A 20,489-nucleotide genomic window follows, 5' to 3' on the forward strand; every position below is an offset into this window, starting at 1 on the left:
TGATATTAATTCCATCCATGATAAAATGCCTTACTAAGAGTTCTGGTGTTGGCGGAGGCATAACAACTGTGAACAAGAACGTTGTGGCCCGAATTCACAAAGCAAGGTTTAGCTCAGACCAAGGTTTAAGTTTAAACCTCCTTTTGTTTCGCCAAACCTCCTTTTGTTATTTACAAGGTTTATAAATAACAAAAGGAGGTTTGGCGAAACAAAAGGAGGTTTAAACTTAAACCTTGGTCTGAGCTAAACCTTGCTTTGTGAATTCGGGCCTGTATGTTTAGCTAGATCATTGCAAAAAGCTGGACATTAAACATAACGATTGCTGAGTATGTAAAGTTTGTCTTGCCCCATGTTGTATGAGTTTGTACTTTGTTGGTATTATATTGACAAATGTATTTCGAAAATACTGAAATATGGTTTACTTAGTACAATTACCCGGTAAAGATTAAACTATGTGTTTGTACTACATTTTTATTCTGACATTTTGAACATATATTTATACAAACATTTTCAAGGAGAGATCAATTCAATACACATGCAGTACCAGGGTTGCCAACTTTGAGCCAGAGGTGAGAGTGAGACACTGCGAGGGAGCTAAGCGACTGAGCGGGGGAGGGTGTGGGAGAGGGTGGGAGGGGTGTGTCCCCCTCCTACGGTAGGGAGCTTTTTGCAATTTTGGACTTGAAATTGTGCAATCTGGTGCATATCTAGATATGAAATTGAGGCTTAAGATTAACTATATCTGGGTAAGGGTGTTTATGATTTGATCGACCAGAAATTTGTAATATATTTTTCACGAAGAAAACAAATAATTGACATATGCACCCCAATACACACACATGCAAATATTATTGTATTTAGTGTCATATGCAGTTCCAACATAAACCATATATGCAACATTATGTATGATCCAACAACATACAGCCAAGAATGAGTCCCGAGGGAGCGAAGCAACATAGGGCTGGGGCAGAGCCAGAGGGGGAGGGGGTTACCTCCCTCCCACGGTAAGGAAGATTTTGCATATATACTTGACATGGTGCAATTTGGTGCACGTCATGCCATACATGTGTCAAACGTGAAACAGGAGTTTTCAACAGGAACTGTATTTATCTCCACAGGTCAATCACCAAATAAACTGCACACAGATTGTGATTGAACAATGGTGCAAGCAAATACTAAACAAAATATCTAGGACTTATAAAACTTATAGCTAATATGTAATTTTCATTGTCAATTTTCGAGAACTTGTTCGTGTCAAACCTGAAAGAAATGTTGTCCATACAATATCTTTATGTCAAAACTCCAACATTGTAGTAACATTATGCTAAATCAAATTAAACACATTTAACCCTTACTGTACTGGGGGGGGGGGGGGCCTGGGAGGCACCCCCCCTCGACATTTTCGGAGATTGCGCCGCAACCGCTTGGAATTTTGAATTGTCGTTTCATGACTTTTTTTCCTCAAGTCTTACGCACATTTTGATACAATTTTCGTCAAAATCGGATATACCTGTAACGCGTTACATTACAATTAGTATGCGCATGTCATCAAAAAAAAAAAAAAAAATAAAATCCATCAAAATTTGCATAGACCAAATAAATTGTCATTATTAATCACATTTAAATAACTTTTTTGTGTTAGAAAAGAAGTTTCATATGAATAATGAGTTTCAACATTCAAAAAGTGGAGTTTGACACGTTTTCTGTAAAATGCATAAAATTAGCGCATTTTGCATAATTAATTAGGCTAACAAAAAAAATTTGCATATTCGGAAAAAACTAATTATACCATCTTGTTCCTTACGTAAATATCTACAAACATGCAAATTTTCGTGTTCATCGGACAATCGACGGCCAAGATCATAGGGGGGGGGGGCCTCCCAGGCCCCCCCCCCCCCCCCCCCAGTCAGTGGGTGCTCAAAATAGCCCAGTACAGTAAGGGTTAATGGCTGCTGTGTAGTTTAAGGAAGGGATGATTTCTACACACACGTTTTTCATTTGTAGAATCCAAATACCGGTAACAGGTGTTCGACCTGACATTTTATTTGAATATTGAATTCGTCCCCATCCATCTACGAGAAAATATTCAGACGATGTAAATGGTGGACATTCCCTTGAGAGGGGTAGTACAATTTTGGTAGAGCTAAGCTTTAGTTACCATAAAACAACAACACTACAATCTAATAGTTATTATTTCACCATGCTTGAAAGTTATAGAAAATTACGAAGACTATGGAAAAAAAATAACCTGTTATCATTCAAAAAGAGCCATTGAAACACAAGAAGGCGCTCTAAAAAAAACATTGGTTTGAACCATTTTTCATACAAAGTTATGCTTGTGATGTTGTGTTGAAATAATGATGATATAAAGAAATCATCAACAACTTTTTAAAAACCTCTTTTAAAAATGTTTGAAAAGTGTAAGCATTTTATTAATTTTTAGAAAAATCATCTTATAAATTTGGGGCCCAAATTTATTCTGACTGGATATATTTATTGATATTTCAGCTGTTTCAAAATTTCAAATTTTACACTTGATTTTCATTATCTCACAAACAAATTATTTTGTGTAGCACCCACTTTACCAAAACTGAACTACCTCTTTAAGCGATAGGAATTTAAACAAAAAGTGACAATGCTTTCCATTTACTGAAACTTATGGAAAACATACATTTCAATAACATTCAATATGGCCTTGATCATGTTGGTAATGGCTGTCTGTTAGGATCATGCACACCCCTGCTGTAATGTACATGAATTCTGTGGTGCTAGTGGCGACTAATCAAACGAAAGTCCACTCTACTGCTTTCCGCTTGAGGGAAACATCATTACTGGTTGTGCCATAGCAGGTTCTTTCATGGTTTTGAATAGATGGAATCCATTTGCATACCCACTTCAGTATTGATGTCCTTTCTCTGACGCATTGGGGTGATAAACTGTGTGGTTGACCCTATATCCATCGATACCTATAGGGCAAAAGAAAGAAAATGGGCATATCAGTGGCAATTATCAATGCATAAAGATAATACAAATGGTTGGGACTAATCTTCCAATTTGTCTTTTAGACGAAAAAGATTGACCCTGATAAGCACTCTATCAACAACAAAAACATATGCAAACTGGGAAAGGTAAGGCCGATATTCATTTAATCCTAAGAATCGTAAGGGGTTGAGGAGCAAGAGATCATCTTCAGTTGAAAATAATGACTCCGCTATCAAGCCAAAATTAACATGCACTGAATTAATCTGTAAACTCAACTTTGATGGTAATTCATCAACCAGATCCTGAGAAATCATAATTACAAGCTATTTTAGAATGATTACTGTAACCTTGACCTTTGACCTCATGACCCCAAGATTGTACCACTACATTGGCTTCATAAAATTCAGGTACCAGGTGTGATTAAAATCTGACATTCATTTCTTGAGTTTTTACAAATAAAGGCCATTTCGCACCTATAAATTCTGTGACCTTGAACTTTTACCTCATGACCCCAAAATGGTAAGGTACGTAAGTCCCCTAAGATACATTCAGGTACCAAGTTTGATTGAAATCTGATATTCAGTTCTTGAGATTTTGCCATTATAAACAGTCTTAGCATGTATTTATAATATACCGGCAGTCATATGACCTTGACCTTTTGAACTTGTGTCCCCAAATTCTGACCAAATATTTTCCCCTCAAGAGACATACAGGTACAAAACTTGATGATATTTTGTCTAAATAATGTGATCACAGTAATACAATATGTTTGTAAATATATATAAGCCCTGAGACATTTTATCTAAAGGCCTCCAAAATCCAAAAGATACACATATTACTGGTAATGTGTCAACTGGTTCTTATGATATTGTACACCTTAGCAGTTATCATAAAGCCTTGTGACCTTTTATTCCATGATCCGAATATCAATCATATCATTGTCACCCACAATGTGGGAACATACCAAGTTACAAATTGATCCATCAACAGGTGCTCTAAGATATCACAAGACTCTTCATGGGACAAAATCTCTCAAGGGTCCCGACACATGTGATGAGATATATCTGGCAAAATCTTACCCAACATTTAAGGATGTTTCACAGCCTCTTCACATTGACATGCATCCTGATGCTAAGCTGGTCTAAGTGCTGGTCTAAGTATGTGGTTGTTCAAACTGCCTCTCAATCAAATGCTGCACAGGTATGGTACTGTAGTAAACAAATACATGTAAGAAGACAATAATACAAAAATATCAAAACATACACAAAATGGCGTTCTGCATTTATGCATTGCTATCATAAACATAAATTATATTTCCTCTAAGCTATCAAGAAGTATCGGTGAGTTGTATAAATTTAAAAAACTTTTCACATCTCAAGATATTGTGCTATATTTATAACGCGATTATATTAACACATTTAAATTATTGCAATGAAATATGGGGAAATACATACAAAGCTCATTAAAAATGATTCTTGCTCCAGAAACGTGCCATACGTATAATATCAAACAGTAAAATTTGATACCCACTCACTTCCCCTTGTTGTAAAGTTAAAAACTCTTTCCTTGTTTCATCTGGTAAAACTGAATATATTAATTGTTATGTTTAAATTTCATAGGGGTATCCTCCCTGAAGTATTTGATAATATGTTTAAGACTAATATTTTTTTCATACATATCCCACAAATCAATCTGTCATCAACTCATCTTCAGCTCAATCGGTAAGGACAGCGTGTTACTAATAGGACTTTGGATTTGACGTGAGGGTTTGAATCTCAGTTTATTCAGTTTTTTGCCTTTATAAATAGTGGGGCAAAGCAATAAATAATCGAAGTCCAATTGTTTGTGACCTCTTTTTATGTATGAAAGTGAGTTCATACTGGAATCTGGGCTCGCTGGGGTACGAAAAAATAAGACCCGGCCTGAAACGACCTAGCCGATTGGCCTTCCTAACATCACAATAAAAGAATTTGCTGAAAATGATGACATTCTGGGAGAAACGAGTCACTGTGTATGGCACCAAGTGATGTGAGGATGATAAGATGCATTTCAGTGTTTTCACAAAATCAAGGAGGGGTACAATTTGTGAAAATCTTACCCTGCATTTGGAGAGGTTTCACAGCCTCTTCACATTGACATGCATCCTGATGCTAAGCTGGTCTAAGTGCTGGTCTAAGTATGTGGTTGTTCAAACAGCCTCACGATCAAATGCTGCACAGGTTTGTTACTGTAGTAAAGAAATAAGAAGACATTTATACATAATAACACAAAAATATATACACAAAATGGCATTCTGCATTCATTGCTATCTTAATATGAGCACTGGTTTCTCTTACAGCACGGAAAGATCAAGATGTTAATTTGACACATGTTCATTGGCTATTACACTGAATTTTAGTTTTTCTAGAAGAATTAATCATGTGTAACCATGTGTCAAAAAACCGTATACACGTCATACAGTAATTTGTTGTAAAATCTGACACAAATTATTGCTGTATTAACCAGGAAAGCAGAGTTCTTTTTCAATGAAACTTTCACACATCATACGGACATATCTAACAATAGGTGAATAGGTGAATAGGTGAACAGTTCATACTGGAATCTGGGCTCGCTGGGGTACGAAAAAATAAGACGCGGCCTGGAACGACCTAGCCGATTGGCCTTCCTAACAACACAATAAAAGAATTTGCTGAAAATGATGACATTCTGGGAGAAACGAGTCACTGTGTATGGCACCAAGTGATGTGAGGATGATAAGATGCATTTCAGTGTTTTCACAAAATCAAGGAGGGGTACAATTTGTGAAAATCTTACCCTGCATTTGGAGAGGTTTCACAGCCTCTTCACATTGACATGCATCCTGATGCTAAGCTGGTCTAAGTGCTGGTCTAAGTATGTGGTTGTTCAAACAGCCTCACGATCAAATGCTGCACAGGTTTGTTACTGTAGTAAAGAAATAAGAAGACATTTATACATAATAACACAAAAATATATACACAAAATGGCATTCTGCATTCATTGCTATCTTAATATGAGCACTGGTTTCTCTTACAGCACGGAAAGATCAAGATGTTAATTTGACACATGTTCATTGGCTATTACACTGAATTTTAGTTTTTCTAGAAGAATTAATCATGTGTAACCATGTGTCAAATAAACCGTATACACGTCATACAGTAATTTGTTGTAAAATCTGACACAAATTATTGCTGTATTAACCAGGAAAGCAGAGTTCTTTTTCAATGAAACTTTCACACATCATACGGACATATCTAACAATAGGTGAATAGGTGAATAGGTGAACAGTTCATACTGGAATCTGGGCTCGCTGGGGTACGAAAAAATAAGACGCGGCCTGGAACGACCTAGCCGATTGGCCTTCCTAACAACACAATAAAAGAATTTGCTGAAAATGATGACATTCTGGGAGAAACGAGTCACTGTGTATGGCACCAAGTGATGTGAGGATGATAAGATGCATTTCAGTGTTTTCACAAAATCAAGGAGGGGTACAATTTGTGAAAATCTTACCCTGCATTTGGAGAGGTTTCACAGCCTCTTCACATTGACATGCATCCTGATGCTAAGCTGGTCTAAGTGCTGGTCTAAGTATGTGGTTGTTCAAACAGCCTCACGATCAAATGCTGCACAGGTTTGTTACTGTAGTAAAGAAATAAGAAGACATTTATACATAATAACACAAAAATATATACACAAAATGGCATTCTGCATTCATTGCTATCTTAATATGAGCACTGGTTTCTCTTACAGCACGGAAAGATCAAGATGTTAATTTGACACATGTTCATTGGCTATTACACTGAATTTTAGTTTTTCTAGAAGAATTAATCATGTGTAACCATGTGTCAAATAAACCGTATACACGTCATACAGTAATTTGTTGTAAAATCTGACACAAATTATTGCTGTATTAACCAGGAAAGCAGAGTTCTTTTTCAATGAAACTTTCACACATCATACGGACATATCTAACAATAGGTGAATAGGTGAATAGGTGAACAGTTCATACTGGAATCTGGGCTCGCTGGGGTACGAAAAAATAAGACGCGGCCTAGAACGACCTAGCCGATTGGCCTTCCTAACATCACAATAAAAGAATTTGCTGAAAATGATGACATTCTGGGAGAAACGAGTCACTGTGTATGGCACCAAGTGATGTGAGGATGATAAGATGCATTTCAGTGTTTTCCACAAAATCAAGGAGGGGTACAATTTTTGAAAATCTTACCCTGCATTTGGAGAGGTTTCACAGCCTCTTCACATTGACATGCATAACAAAAAAAAATATACACAAAATGGCATTCTGCATTCATTGCTATCTTAATATCAGCACTGGTTTCTCTTACAGCACAGAAAGATCAAGATGTTAATTTGACACATGTTTATTGGCTATTACAATGCTGTCTTTCTATTTCAATTTAGTTTTTCTAGAAGAATTAATCATGTGTACCATGCGTCAAATAAACCGCATACACGTCATACAATAATTTGTTGTAAAATCTGACACAAGTTATTGCTGTTTTAACCAGGAAAGCAGAGTTCTTTTTCAATGAAACTTTCATACATCATTCGGGCATATCTAACAATGATTTTGGCATGGGATGAAAGACTCAAATGTCATTTTGGGCGATACCTGACAATTTCCAGGTGCACACCACTTGAGTCAAATCTTGTCAGTATACCAGGTCTCTACTTTTAACGGAAACACCACCCGTAATCAGGCGCGCCGGAAGCAGTTTGGGATTGGGGGGGCAAACATTCCAGGGGCTCACATTCCAGGGGCAGTGACGTAATGAGAAAAATTGTTCGGAAGGGGGGGGGGAGACGAAAAATCTGCATCACCACCAGTCTTACACGTTACATGCAGGTCCCGCGGAACGTTTTTCAAAGTGGATCAGGTAGATCGTAAATTGGCGTGGGGTCCAGGGCATGAGCCTCGGCAGGGGGTCAAGGGGCTGAGCCCCCGGAAGCTCAGGGGTTTTAGGTATTTAATTACGGTTATATGAGCATCCAGGGGCCCTCTGTAAGGCAATTGACGTGTTCCAAGGGGGGGGGGGAGCCCCCAGAAGCTCAGAGGTTTAATATTTAACTACGGTCAGATGAGCATCCAGGGGCCGTCTTAGGGCCCTTGGTGTGGTCCAGGGGGCAGAGCCCCCGGAAGCTCAGGGGTTTTAGGTATTTAATTACGGTCAGATGAGCATCCAGGGGCCCGCCTTAGGGCCCTTGGTGGGGTCCAGGGGGCAGAGCCCCCGGAAGCTCAGGGGTTTTAGGTATTTAATTAAGGTCAGATGAGCATCCAGGGGCCGCCTTAGGGCCCCTGGTGGGGCCCAGGGGGCAAAGCCCGGGAAGCTCAGGGGTTTGAGGTATTTAATAACGGTCACATGAGCATCCAGGGGCCCGCCTTAGGGCCCTTGGTGGGGTCCAGGGGGCAGAGCCCCCTGAAGCTCAGGGGTTTTAGGTATTTAATTAAGGTCAGATGAGCATCCAGGGGGCCGCCTTAGGGCCCTTGGTGAGGTCCAGGGGCAAAGCCCCGGAAGCTCAGGGGTTTTAGGTATTTAATAACGGTCAGATGGGCATCCAGGGGCCCGCCCTAGGGTTCTTGGTGGGGTTCCAGGGGGCAGAGCTTCCGGAAGCTCAGGGGTTTTAGGTATTTAATTACGGTCAGATGAGCATCCAGGGGCCCGCCTCCTTGTTGGGGTCCAGGGGGCAGAGCCCCTGGAAGCTCGGGGGTTTTAGGTATTTAATTACGGTCAGATGAGCATCCAGGGGCCGTCTTAGGGCCCTTGGTGTGGTCCAGGGGGCAGAGCCCCCGGAAGCTCAGGGGTTTTAGGTATTTAATTACGGTCAGATGAGCATCCAGGGGCCCGCCTTAGGGCCCTTGGTGGGGTCCAGGGGGCAGAGCCCCCGGAAGCTCAGGGGTTTTAGGTATTTAATTAAGGTCAGATGAGCATCCAGGGGCCGCCTTAGGGCCCCTGGTGGGGCCCAGGGGGCAAAGCCCGGGAAGCTCAGGGGTTTGAGGTATTTAATAACGGTCACATGAGCATCCAGGGGCCCGCCTTAGGGCCCTTGGTGGGGTCCAGGGGGCAGAGCCCCCTGAAGCTCAGGGGTTTTAGGTATTTAATTAAGGTCAGATGAGCATCCAGGGGGCCGCCTTAGGGCCCTTGGTGAGGTCCAGGGGCAAAGCCCCGGAAGCTCAGGGGTTTTAGGTATTTAATAACGGTCAGATGGGCATCCAGGGGCCCGCCCTAGGGTTCTTGGTGGGGTTCCAGGGGGCAGAGCTTCCGGAAGCTCAGGGGTTTTAGGTATTTAATTACGGTCAGATGAGCATCCAGGGGCCCGCCTCCTTGTTGGGGTCCAGGGGGCAGAGCCCCTGGAAGCTCGGGGGTTTTAGGTATTTAATTACGGTCAGATGAGCATCCAGGGGCCCGCCTTCGGTCCCTTGGTGGGGTCCGGGGGCAGAGCCCCCGTAAGCTCTGGGGTTTTAAGCATTTAATTACGGTCAGATGAGCATTTTTTATACCTTATTTGTGACATTGGCAGGTCACTTTTTTTTCTTCTCCGTCTTTCTTTCTTTTTCTCTTTAACATACTTTTTCAAAAAGGAGGGGGGGGGGGGGGGGGGGGGGGGAGGTCGAGCTCAGCCACTTTGCAGACCATGACATAAAGGCTTCTAAATAAGCGTATTTCGCCTGACTGTAATTTGGGAATTTCTTATTTTCCAACAAACGCATAAAAAGGTATGACTTACAAGAAAAATGGAGAAAAAATGCCGGAAAATCATGTCACAACATCAACATTTGTAAATCACTTGTTTCAAATAAGAAATACATCACCCCCCCCCCCCCCCCCCATCAGTACGCCAGCGTTCAGTGGCTCATGTCTTCTCACCCCTATAACAAAAAAAACGGACACGCTTTCCCATTCTCGCACAATATGTCCACGATATGCGCGTATCGCTATTATAGAGATCTCCATTGATAAATACCGTATAGGTGGCATGCGCAATGTTTATGAAATTTAATTCCTGTGAACTTTCCTTTTTCTTTGAATGGAATTGTATACAGATGATTGTATATGTGATTTAATTTAGGTTTTTATTATTGTTACGTTCTTTTGGATTAAAAATACAAACCATGTTTACTCCTTTACTGTTTGTTTTTGTTTTTTTGGAGGGGGGGGGGGCGTTTTGGGGGGGGGGGGCAAAAATGCGTTTTGCCCCCCCCCCCCCCACTTTTTTGACTGGGGGGGCAACTGCCCCCCCTGCCCCCCCACTTCCGGCGCCTATGCCCGTAATCAATAATCTTACAAATGAGTTTTAATCACGGAAGTGGTTTACGGTACACCATGTGTAAAGTCCTCGAGGGACTGAGGAAAGTAGATAGAAAATAGAAGTGAGATGGAAAGGCGAGAAAGTTTTCTTTCAAATGATTTTAGTAGTCCAGTCCATTCCACTAATAAGTTCAGAAAAAATAGTTTCCAGACTAATTGTATAATTTGAATACCCATTACAATACTACAGTAATTGTTCATGGGTCTGCAGATAGAGACTAGTCCATTGTCTAGGATGTACGCATCTACCATGCTTTGAATGTATTGGCGCACACACAATGTACGTTTACTTTGGGCGCTTGCCTTTACCAAACTATCTAGCCTTAGCTTGGCAAAGGGGTACGTGTTTCTCAAAAATGGGCCATTTTAGCTTTTTTCCATTCCCAGGGTTTTCAAGGTCCAAATTGAAATTAAGCAAACTCCCATATGAGCTTAGATTTAGGTTTCCGAGATATCAGGGGCCATATTACATAATTTGTATAGTACTGTATGGTACTGTAGATCTATACATCCACGTCCATGGAATTGTTGTTATAACTTAAGCGATTTACATGTTGTGTTGGGACGTATGTGATGCTGGCCTGGATCAACCTTACCTTAAAGGGCAATGAAACTGTGGCTTTCGGTTATTATTATTATTATTATTATTATTGTTTAGAGGGTGAACAGACATTTGATTTAATACATAACTTGGCAATTTTGGCCTCCTGGATCCAATAAATCCTTACGTGAACATAGTAACATACCCACATTATACTAATTCTTATGGCGGCAAAAAATGATGGGATAGGCCAAGTTCTTGTAAATTACCTGACATGCTTTGCAATCTCTGACGTACATGTACTGTATGTGCCAATGGTCGAACAGAAAGCTTTTCACTGATTTCGAAGCATCTACAACAAGTATTCAGATTTCAGACGATGGTTTCTTCAAGCATGTACATTGTAGTTGTACAGTGTCAGCCAAGCCCGAGGGCAAATTTTTTAATCAATTGCATGACGCGCAAAATCAGGTCTACAGTACGAGTGGCTTAGTAAAGTGTGCGCCTTATGCCCAGGGGTGGGGGGGGGGGGGGATGCACTCAGTCATAGATTCAGACCTAATGTAATAGTATAAGACGGGTATGTGCTGCTACTGCCTGCTAGTACAGTTAACCTTTTAGTTCTACAACCATGCGCGTAGCCAGGTGGGGGCGGTCGCCCCAAAAAAAACACCGTCCAAAAAAAAAAAAAAAAAAAAAAAAAGAAGAAAGGAAGAGGACGTAGGAAGAAAAAGGATTAAGAGTCGAGAACGGTACAACAAATTGTGTTCTTTCTTTAATAATCTAATTAAAAACGTCAAAGCTTCCGCGCTATGCGCAGAGGAAGGGGAGCTTGATTCAAACAATGATTAAGAGTTGAGCCGAGGACGGTACAACCAATCTTCTTCTTTCTCTAATGAAACGTCAAAAGAAACTGAATTTAGATAAGGATTAAGAGTCGAGTACGGTCCAACGAATCGTCTTCTTTCTCTAATAATTTAATGAAACGTCAAAGCTGCACCCATCCCCCTAGGGAGCCGCTACGCGGGCTTCGCGTGCTCACTAAAATGAAATCCTGGCTACGCGCTTGTCTACAACGGCTAGTGCAACACGGTAACTGCAAGTTTAGCTAGACTAGATCTAGAGACTAGTAGTAGTTCTAGATGGATCTACATCTAGTCTAGTATTGTTTAGTAGTCTATTCCTGTTTTCGACGCCTTTGGCGTCGGCGTCGGAGCTTCCTGGCCATGGACAGATGGAGTTCTAGATCTATAAAGAATTTAGATCGACAAATCTATCGCTTTCATATGGCCCCTCCTTCATATTTACCGCAGCAGCAGTCTTTCAGTTTGGTCGTTTCTAAATCTAATTCACCACAAAAAAAACACTAAAATAATAATATTAATAACTCATAAGACTATAAGAGCCAAAAGCAAAGGCAAAGGAAAAGAGGCCATGCATTGTTAACGATAGATTTGTAGGCCTAGAGGCTAGAGTCTAGATCTAGACTATATCTAGTTCTAATTTATCCTCCTAGTCTATGATAAACTAACAACACAGGGTAAAGTACATACCAGCCTTCGTCCAGCTCGTCGAGTAAGCTGCCTCGACATCGACGTCGACAGCAATCATGTCGATCCTGCAAAAATGTGCATGCATTCACGACACCGTTTGGCGTCCAGTCTAGTAGCTAGCTAGAGCCGCGAGTCGACCAGCCCGGCTGGCCGGCCCGGCCAAGGAGGCGCGCATCGCAGTCGGATATCCTGGTCGCTCGATCAAGCGAAAATCAATACTGTACGAAAATGTTAGAGTTTTCCTAACGTAACCCTAGCCAGCTAGCTAACCCTAGGCAGCTAACCCTAGATTGTTCATATTTCAACGCAAGTTGGCGCTTTTTGCCTTTGAAATCGAGAGTCCGTCATGATCTTTGGGAAGATCAATACTATTTTGTAAACTTTATTTAAAAACAGGAAAATGCGTTTCCAGTAAAATTTCCAGCGGATTTAAATTACAATTTACTCCTGCTAACTTGGTATAAAAGGGCAATCAATAAATCCAAGAATTGGAGCCGTCAGAAAGGGATTGTGTTACGGGGACATATACGAGTCCCCGTAACGCGGCAAGTCCCCGTAGCACGGGGATATACCGACAGAATGTCCGCGTAGCACTAGTTTTACATAAATATATATATATATATATATCTATATATATATATATATATCGCTTCTTCTAGATGACAAAGTTTACCTTATACTCCATATTAAACAGAAGTTCAGTTTGAAGAAGCTCCAACATTGCAAGCAGGCAACAGCGACCTTACACGATACTTTTGAAATGGTCATCTATTCTTATAACGCAAGCAAGTATATCTACTTTAATATTGTTTTTAGCTAATGATCTTTTTAACCAAGAACCAAAGTGATTTAATACCAAGGCATTACTTTGTGAGCGAAGTAATGTAATTTCTTGAGCAGCAATACATTTGACAATAATCCAACTATAAAATACATCAAAGATCAAATACATTATGCCATGAAGGCTATCGGACGACATCAAAAATTGATGGTGTATAACTACTTGAGAGAAATCAGTTTCATAATCCTAGTGAACATTCGAAAGGAAGAACTGGGTGATCTTCGGTCCATTTTTTTTTTACCAACGCACATAAACTGAAACATGTATTTGATGCTTTATATTAGGTTTAAATTTGTCGTCCTCAAAGTTATGAGCTGTGAAGGGAACTTTTTGTTGGTTAGGTTTCTGGATTTTTGCTTTGCCAGACCACCAGGTAACATTCATTATTTTCATAATAACTTTATGTTTAAGGTAGTGTATTACTTTTGCAACCAACATTAAAATATGTATATTGTTGTAGTAATTAGGAATATATCACGTATATCCTATCTGTGAAATGTAAACGTTAGCAGTGTCCTAGTATTCAAATTATGCAAGGAAACCCGTTTACCCCTCCCCCCACCCCCACTCCGAGAACGGACGGACCCCATGCGTGTTACCAAAATGTCCGGTAAAGGGTACTTTTCGTGCGACAAAGTCCGGCCCGAGATTTGTAAAAAAAAAAAGGAGGTGTAATAACTTTTTTACCCAGAGATTTCTTTAAAAAGGGGGTGTTTTTTTCTCTCATCTCTTTGGACTCCTGAGAAATTATTCCGAATTTAGGGGGGTACATTGAGCATTTTTCATGATTTAGGGGGGTCTCCAAGGCAGGAAAAGCCCGCGAAAAGCCCGCGAAAGGGGGGTTCGGAAATGTTGGCAGTCCTCAGATAGGGGGTGCTTTCAAAAAGAGGGAACAAGCATATGCGTACCCTAAATAACACTGAGTGGGGAGGGGGGCGGGCCCGTTTACCTTCTAGACTTCACTGTCGAACACTATTGAGTGGCTGACTGACTTCTTTCCTCGTGGTAATAACATTCGCTATAAAGGGTATTTAAGCCACACGGTCTACATCAATAACTCAGTTCTTGTAATGGCCAAAAATAATCTCAATATAAAAGTGCACTTCGCTTAGCCTGAACATTAAAAGATGGAGAAATTAATTAGTTTCCATACTTAAGAAAGGTGATAGCAAGTTTTCGTTTATTATAACTTTACCTAGGAGGTTTAATACAAAGTATATACAATACCTCATGCCAGGGGCGGATCCACGTAGCGATTTTTCCGGCCTGGCCCCCGCCCCCCCCCCCCCCCCCCCCACACCCAGCCCCCTAAAACGATTAAAAAAAAATAGGATAATAACGTAAAGTTAACCTTTATAAAACAAAAAACAAAAGCGCCCCCCTCCCGCTTATTCGCCGGCCGGCTGAGACGGCACTAAATGTTGTATTAAGATTTGGCTACCCCCCCCCCCCCCCTTGACGCCGGCTGGATCCGCTGACGGGTCAACAACAAAAATAAAGAATACAAAAATCAAAAAAATCTCACGAATTAGGTCCAAAAAAAAATAGTGGTCTCAACCCCCCCCCCCCCCCCGCCGCTTATTAACCAACGGCTGAGTCGCAACTAATATTTTCTCACGGATTGCCCCCCCCCCCCCCCCCCCCCCCCCCCTCTTCCCGCCGGCTGGATCCGCCACTGCCTCATGCATGTTTTGTTATGCTGTACCAAAAACAAATTGTACGTCGGCTAGTCCGCGCTGCACAGACTCTATTTTGTCACTTGCACAAAATTCCATTAAAGATAAACTTGAGTTCTGGTAATGCGATTTCATTGTGAAAGAAAAGGTGTGGAATGGATCAGAAAAATTGACCATATAGCATGTAAGTAATGGTGTGTAATCTTCTGGAGTCATCAAAATCATCATAAATTTGGCAGAGTCTCGGTAAAGTAACAATCACTTACACATAAAGATGTATATGGGACAACACACATGGTGTCGGGGCTAGTACTACGCTGATTTCCTTATCTTTCTATGCTCATTACTCAGCCAGTATACATTTTCTTCCAAAATTGTTTGGCACATGACATTTATTTGTAATCTTGAACATTCAGTGTAAGTTTCGTTAGATTCTGTGAGAATTCATTTTCTTTTTTTTACCAGAACTCAAGTTTATCTTTAAGCTTTGAGCCTAGCCAAGATTACTGATTAGTCTCTTGCCGTTGTTGAGCTGCAACACAGGGCCTATGGAGTGAGTGCACTATGAAACTTCAGCGTTTTCTTGTTATATTTCGTTGATGAGGGCCTTTTTAGAGCAATCCTCTTTGCAAGAGTTTTTTCAACTACGGTATTCTTTAAATAATGAGACAGCTCCACATAACAAAAACTCGTTTATCTTTACCAGGACTCACCTTTATATCCAACAAAAAATAATTAGCAGACATTTCCAGACAAAGCATCTCGAATTTCCTACTTAGAAAGAACCATAAAGATCGGTTTACTGATTTTGTCCATTAAACAAGACATTAGAGGTTGTGTTCGAATCAATATGAAAGTGCACTTAGCTTAGCCTGAACATGAAAGAGGGAGAAATTAATTAGTTTCCACACTCAGGCATGGTGATAACAAGTTTTCGTTAATGATTACTTTACCTTGGAGTTTGTATAGTTTGTTTAGGCACTTGACATGTAATGGCAGGACACCACTTCATATTTTTCTGTTTTGTTTTTCCCTTTCCTTTTTACTTTCAAATATGAAAACAAATCTTTCATTAATCATCTTTCGTTTATTCTAATTTTGATTATCTATAAATATTGTACATTATTACCGAAACTGGTTTAGATGTCATTATTTTGATTAACATTACCATTCAGCGAATCATTACTTGAGGTAAGAGATATGATATAGAGAAAGAAATATTCCCTGATTTCAACAGGCTCCTCCCTTTTTGTCAGGTGACATTTATTTGTAGCAAGAGGATGTTCAAACCGATCAAGAGATCCATCATTAATAACAGGCTTGTCGAATTATTGTTCACCATTCTATATATTCGACTTCCATTTCCAAGTTAGATACTATACAACGGCAACATGTTCCCTGAACGGATTACATCGGCTGTTAAGGTATTTTTAAGCCTTTTTATTTTACAAGCACATTTGCATCAGGCATTTTCAAGTAATAATTTGTTTTGTAACACAGAACAGGAAGAATCTATGATCGCAATCGACGGGCAAACCATCCATGTCAACTTTACTGTGTACTGTAAAAATACACCAAAAAAAAAGGTTACAAATTCATGTACTGCACACTGAAATGGGTATATGGAACTACACAAACAAAGTTCAGTTCAGTTCGTTTTATTCAAAAGCACACAAAGCATGATATAATCTGTTACATGAAAAAGAGACTGGTAATAGTACATCAATCAACATATTCTAACTTGATTACATCATAAACTGAATGATTTTAGGACCCCCTTTAGAGGCTAAGCTTGTGAGCGGGGCCCTATAGTAAACAAAATACATACATTTACAGTAAAAAGAATGTCAGCTTTTTCTTGTTATATTTCGTTTAAGAGGGCATTTTAAGAGCGATACTATTTTTGCAGGAGATGTTTCAACTAGGGTATTCTTTCAATAATTATACACAAGTAATGACGAAGCTCCACAAAGAAATCTTCCATCTTTACCAGGACTCACCCTTATTTCCAACAAGTAATAATTAGCAGATATTTCCAGACAAAGCATCTCGAATTTTCCTATTTAGAAAGTATCATAAGAGATCAGATTATTGGTTTTGTCCATTAAACAAGACATTATAGGTTGTGTTCGATTCAATATGAAAGTGCACGTCGCTTAGCCTGAACATGAAAGAGAGAGAAATTAATTAGTTGCCATACTCAAGAAAGGTGATACAAAATGTTCGTTTATAATCACTTTACCAAGGAGGTTGTATAGTTTGTTTAGGTACTTGACTTGTAATGGCAGGACACCACTTCATCTTTTTTGTCTCTGTCGCTTTCTGTTTCTTTTTTCCCTTTACTTTTTACTTTCAAATATGAAAACAAATATTTCGTCAATCATCTTTTCTTTATAATTATTGTTTACCTAGAAATCGTGTACATCATTACCGAAACTGGTTTAGGTATTATCATTTCCATTAGCATTACGATCCAGCGAATCACTACTTGAAGTGATAGATATGATAAAGAAAACAATTATTCTCTGATTTCAACAGGCTCCGCCTATTTCTTCAGGTAACATTTATTTGCAGCAAGAGGACGAGTATTAGGATCAAGAGCTCCATTTATAATAACAGGCTATCTTGTCGACTTGTTGTAAACCATCCTATATATTCTGCGTCCATTTCAAATTATATTTGGGAGTATTCGACGGCAAAATGTTTCCTGAACGTTTTACACCGACTGTTAAGGTATTTTTAAGCCTTTTTATTTTACAAGCACATTTGCATCAGGCATTTTCAAGTAATTGGTTTTGTAACGAAGAACAGGAAGAATCTGTTATCGCAATCAGCGGGCAAACCATCCATGTCAACTACACTGGGCACAAGCAACAAGCGGACCAATACCTTGTTTGGAATACTCCAGACTCAAAATTTCAACTTCCGTTTAATATGTCCATCTTGAGCAACATGCCTTTAAAATCTGGACGTTATAAATTGACTTACTACCAACAAGCGGGAAATATAACTGAAATGTCGATTATGCTTACTGACAAAAATGATACTGGGACGCACACTGTGTATATGTATGAACGTGGACGACCTCTTTGTTTAATTTTCCAACTGAATTTAATAATCAAAGAGACAAAGCCTATTTGCGAAACATTCTTCGACAAGAAACATGGGAGATTACAGATGTCGTGCCAATGGTTGCAGGTGAACGATGGGGACCGAGCAAGACTTTTCGCAGGGGATCAGGTGTTGTATGAACATGAAACTTCTGGGATGAATTTGGATGGTCAATATAATATAACCAACAAATATAGCATATATATTCGTCCTGAAAAGCTAAATGATGGAAGCACTGTTCCAACCATGTGTGAAGTTATTTATAGTAAAACAAACAGGAGCAAAGCATGCCGGTTTAGTACAGCACCTGGCGATTTGGTTCAGAGCAATTTAACTAAATCCGAGAATGCAACATTTAATTGCTGTAATACATCGTGGGTCATTGTTGATGGCAGCTCCCTAAAAAGGATTATTTCTACTAAGAACATTACTGCAAGTTTTCTCATTTTTCTCTGCGGTGAAGAGGGAGATGACTCAAATATGCTTGTAATAAAAAGCATACGGTATCTGAATGTTGACATACAGGAAAATTTTTCCATTTCCATTTTAACGAACGCATCTGGAGACGCAAATGCTCCCAACTATTCTAGCGACGGTTCTCAATGTCAAATTCTTACCGTTTACATGGATATTTTTTTAAAAGGACGTTCTCTATCCACTACCGTTACACCAGCGACGTCAATTACAACAAGTTCGGATGAGTATACCAAAATCAGTAATTATGCACATTTCGATGAGAACAGCAATGGAAGTGTTCAAAATATCTTGATTACCATTGTTGTGATTACAGGTTTTGCTTTTGCATTGAGCATAGGTGTTCATTTCCGCAATTACCTGCGCGAAATCCGAAGAATAGAGCGATGTGACCTTAGAAGCCAGAGGAACATCAATTCCCGAATGAATTCAGCTACAAACCTTGGTAGCACCGTTGTAGAATCTGTTGAAATGACCGCGTCATCTGGGGTCTCTCGACCGAGCCGAGATGTCTCCTCATTCCAAACATCAAACAGGGAAGAACCTGATCCGAATCGAGCAACCATGCCCCCATCAGTCTCCTGTTCGGAAAATCAAACGAGCGTCCCGATACTTCCTGCAAGGCAGGAGTTGATGTGCAGGCCTTTTGCCCATACGAAGCACACGGTCAAAGAACAATCTCTTACTGCAGGAGAGTGTCCACCCACTACTGATTACTCTGAACATCATTATGAGCACACTGCAAGTGCAGTCGTTCCAAGCGCACCTAGCCTAGACAATACTTATTGGTCTTTAGATGATGTCGAAGGTGGTACTGCAAATACAAAGGCAACCGATTCTCAAGTTTCAAACCTACTACATTATCACCAGAAAGGCCCATTCGACCCATATTCAGTAAGCAAGGCGTGCTCATCTTCAGCAGGTACTCCAAAGACATCACCAGAACTTCCTTTAACCGACATGAGACCTAATCAAAGAGCAGAGGTGGAACAACTTTACGCCAAACCAGACATGAGCCGAAAGACTAAGATAATTACGCCCTCGGAGTCGGCTTATGATGACCCGAGGCAACCTGGTGAAGACTTCTGGCAAAGGGTTCGAACTCAAAAGTATGACCTATAGGCATCTGTCTTGAACAATGTTGCCATTCATGCTGACTTATCAACAGGGTATGATGTCAGTGGAGTCTTTAATATTCATTATACACGTTGTACACGAGGCGTTGGTTGCGTGACGTAGGTCTGCGTCAGTGTATGGTAACGCTTTTCATGCGTGAAGCGAGAGTGATATGGTATTTGTTTTTTGGTATTTATTTCATTCTTCATAAAACAAAAAAACATATAAATACATACAGAGTATTTATTTAAAAAATGAAATTTGAAATACATAAATACATGTAAAAGGGTAACATTACAGATAATATGATTACAATTAACAAGGAAATTAGTTAAGAAAGCAAATTTATGTCAGATGTGGGGTCAACAAAAAGGGCATCTAGCCTTGTTGAACGTTGACCCCTAGAGAAAGTACGTAATTAACATCACATTAAGAATAAAAAGAAAGCAGGTGGAACAGTATTATCTGAAAATTGTATGCAAACATTACAAGATAAGCTTTCATTTACTGTTCAATGGGATTGTCTTGAAAAGCTGAATCACCTCATAAATCAATAAGGCCAATAACGCAACGTTATCGTTGCAAACGCCTTCATGTTTATGAATAAATTGCAAACTCTCGTAGACATGAATTATATTACTAGCGTGTCATAAAAAAGGGGAATAATATACAAAACTCAATATGATGAATCTTGCAATGATGGATAATAATTATTGTCACACATTATTATTGTAAAATGTTCAGAGTTATTTATCCAGCTCATTAATTATTTGTAATTAGTAGCCTGTTAGGAATGTAACGTATGATAATGTTGGATATAGATAAGATATGAATTTTAGATTTGTT

At 39.8% G+C, this 20,489-nt stretch overlaps 1 long non-coding RNA gene across 2 annotated transcripts; it reads right to left on the reverse strand.

Moving 5' to 3' along the window:
* Positions 1-1,990: 1,990 nt before the first annotated feature.
* Positions 1,991-12,686, reverse strand: LOC115928227. Of its 2 annotated transcripts, none has more exons than XR_004065955.1 (6): positions 12,426-12,686; positions 6,514-6,642; positions 5,797-5,925; positions 5,081-5,209; positions 4,062-4,190; positions 1,991-2,966 (listed from the first exon to the last, which is right to left on the reverse strand). It is a non-coding gene; the product is annotated as an uncharacterized LOC115928227 (long non-coding RNA). The 2 variants fall into 2 exon arrangements; XR_004065956.1 differs by lacking the exon at positions 12,426-12,686 and adding an exon at positions 7,232-7,277.
* Between the last annotated feature and the right edge of the window lie 7,803 nt (positions 12,687-20,489).

The sequence above is a fragment of the Strongylocentrotus purpuratus genome, unplaced genomic scaffold (assembly GCF_000002235.5).
Source record: "Strongylocentrotus purpuratus isolate Spur 01 unplaced genomic scaffold, Spur_5.0 spur5_scaffold_21, whole genome shotgun sequence".
Lineage (NCBI taxonomy): Eukaryota > Metazoa > Echinodermata > Echinoidea > Camarodonta > Strongylocentrotidae > Strongylocentrotus > Strongylocentrotus purpuratus.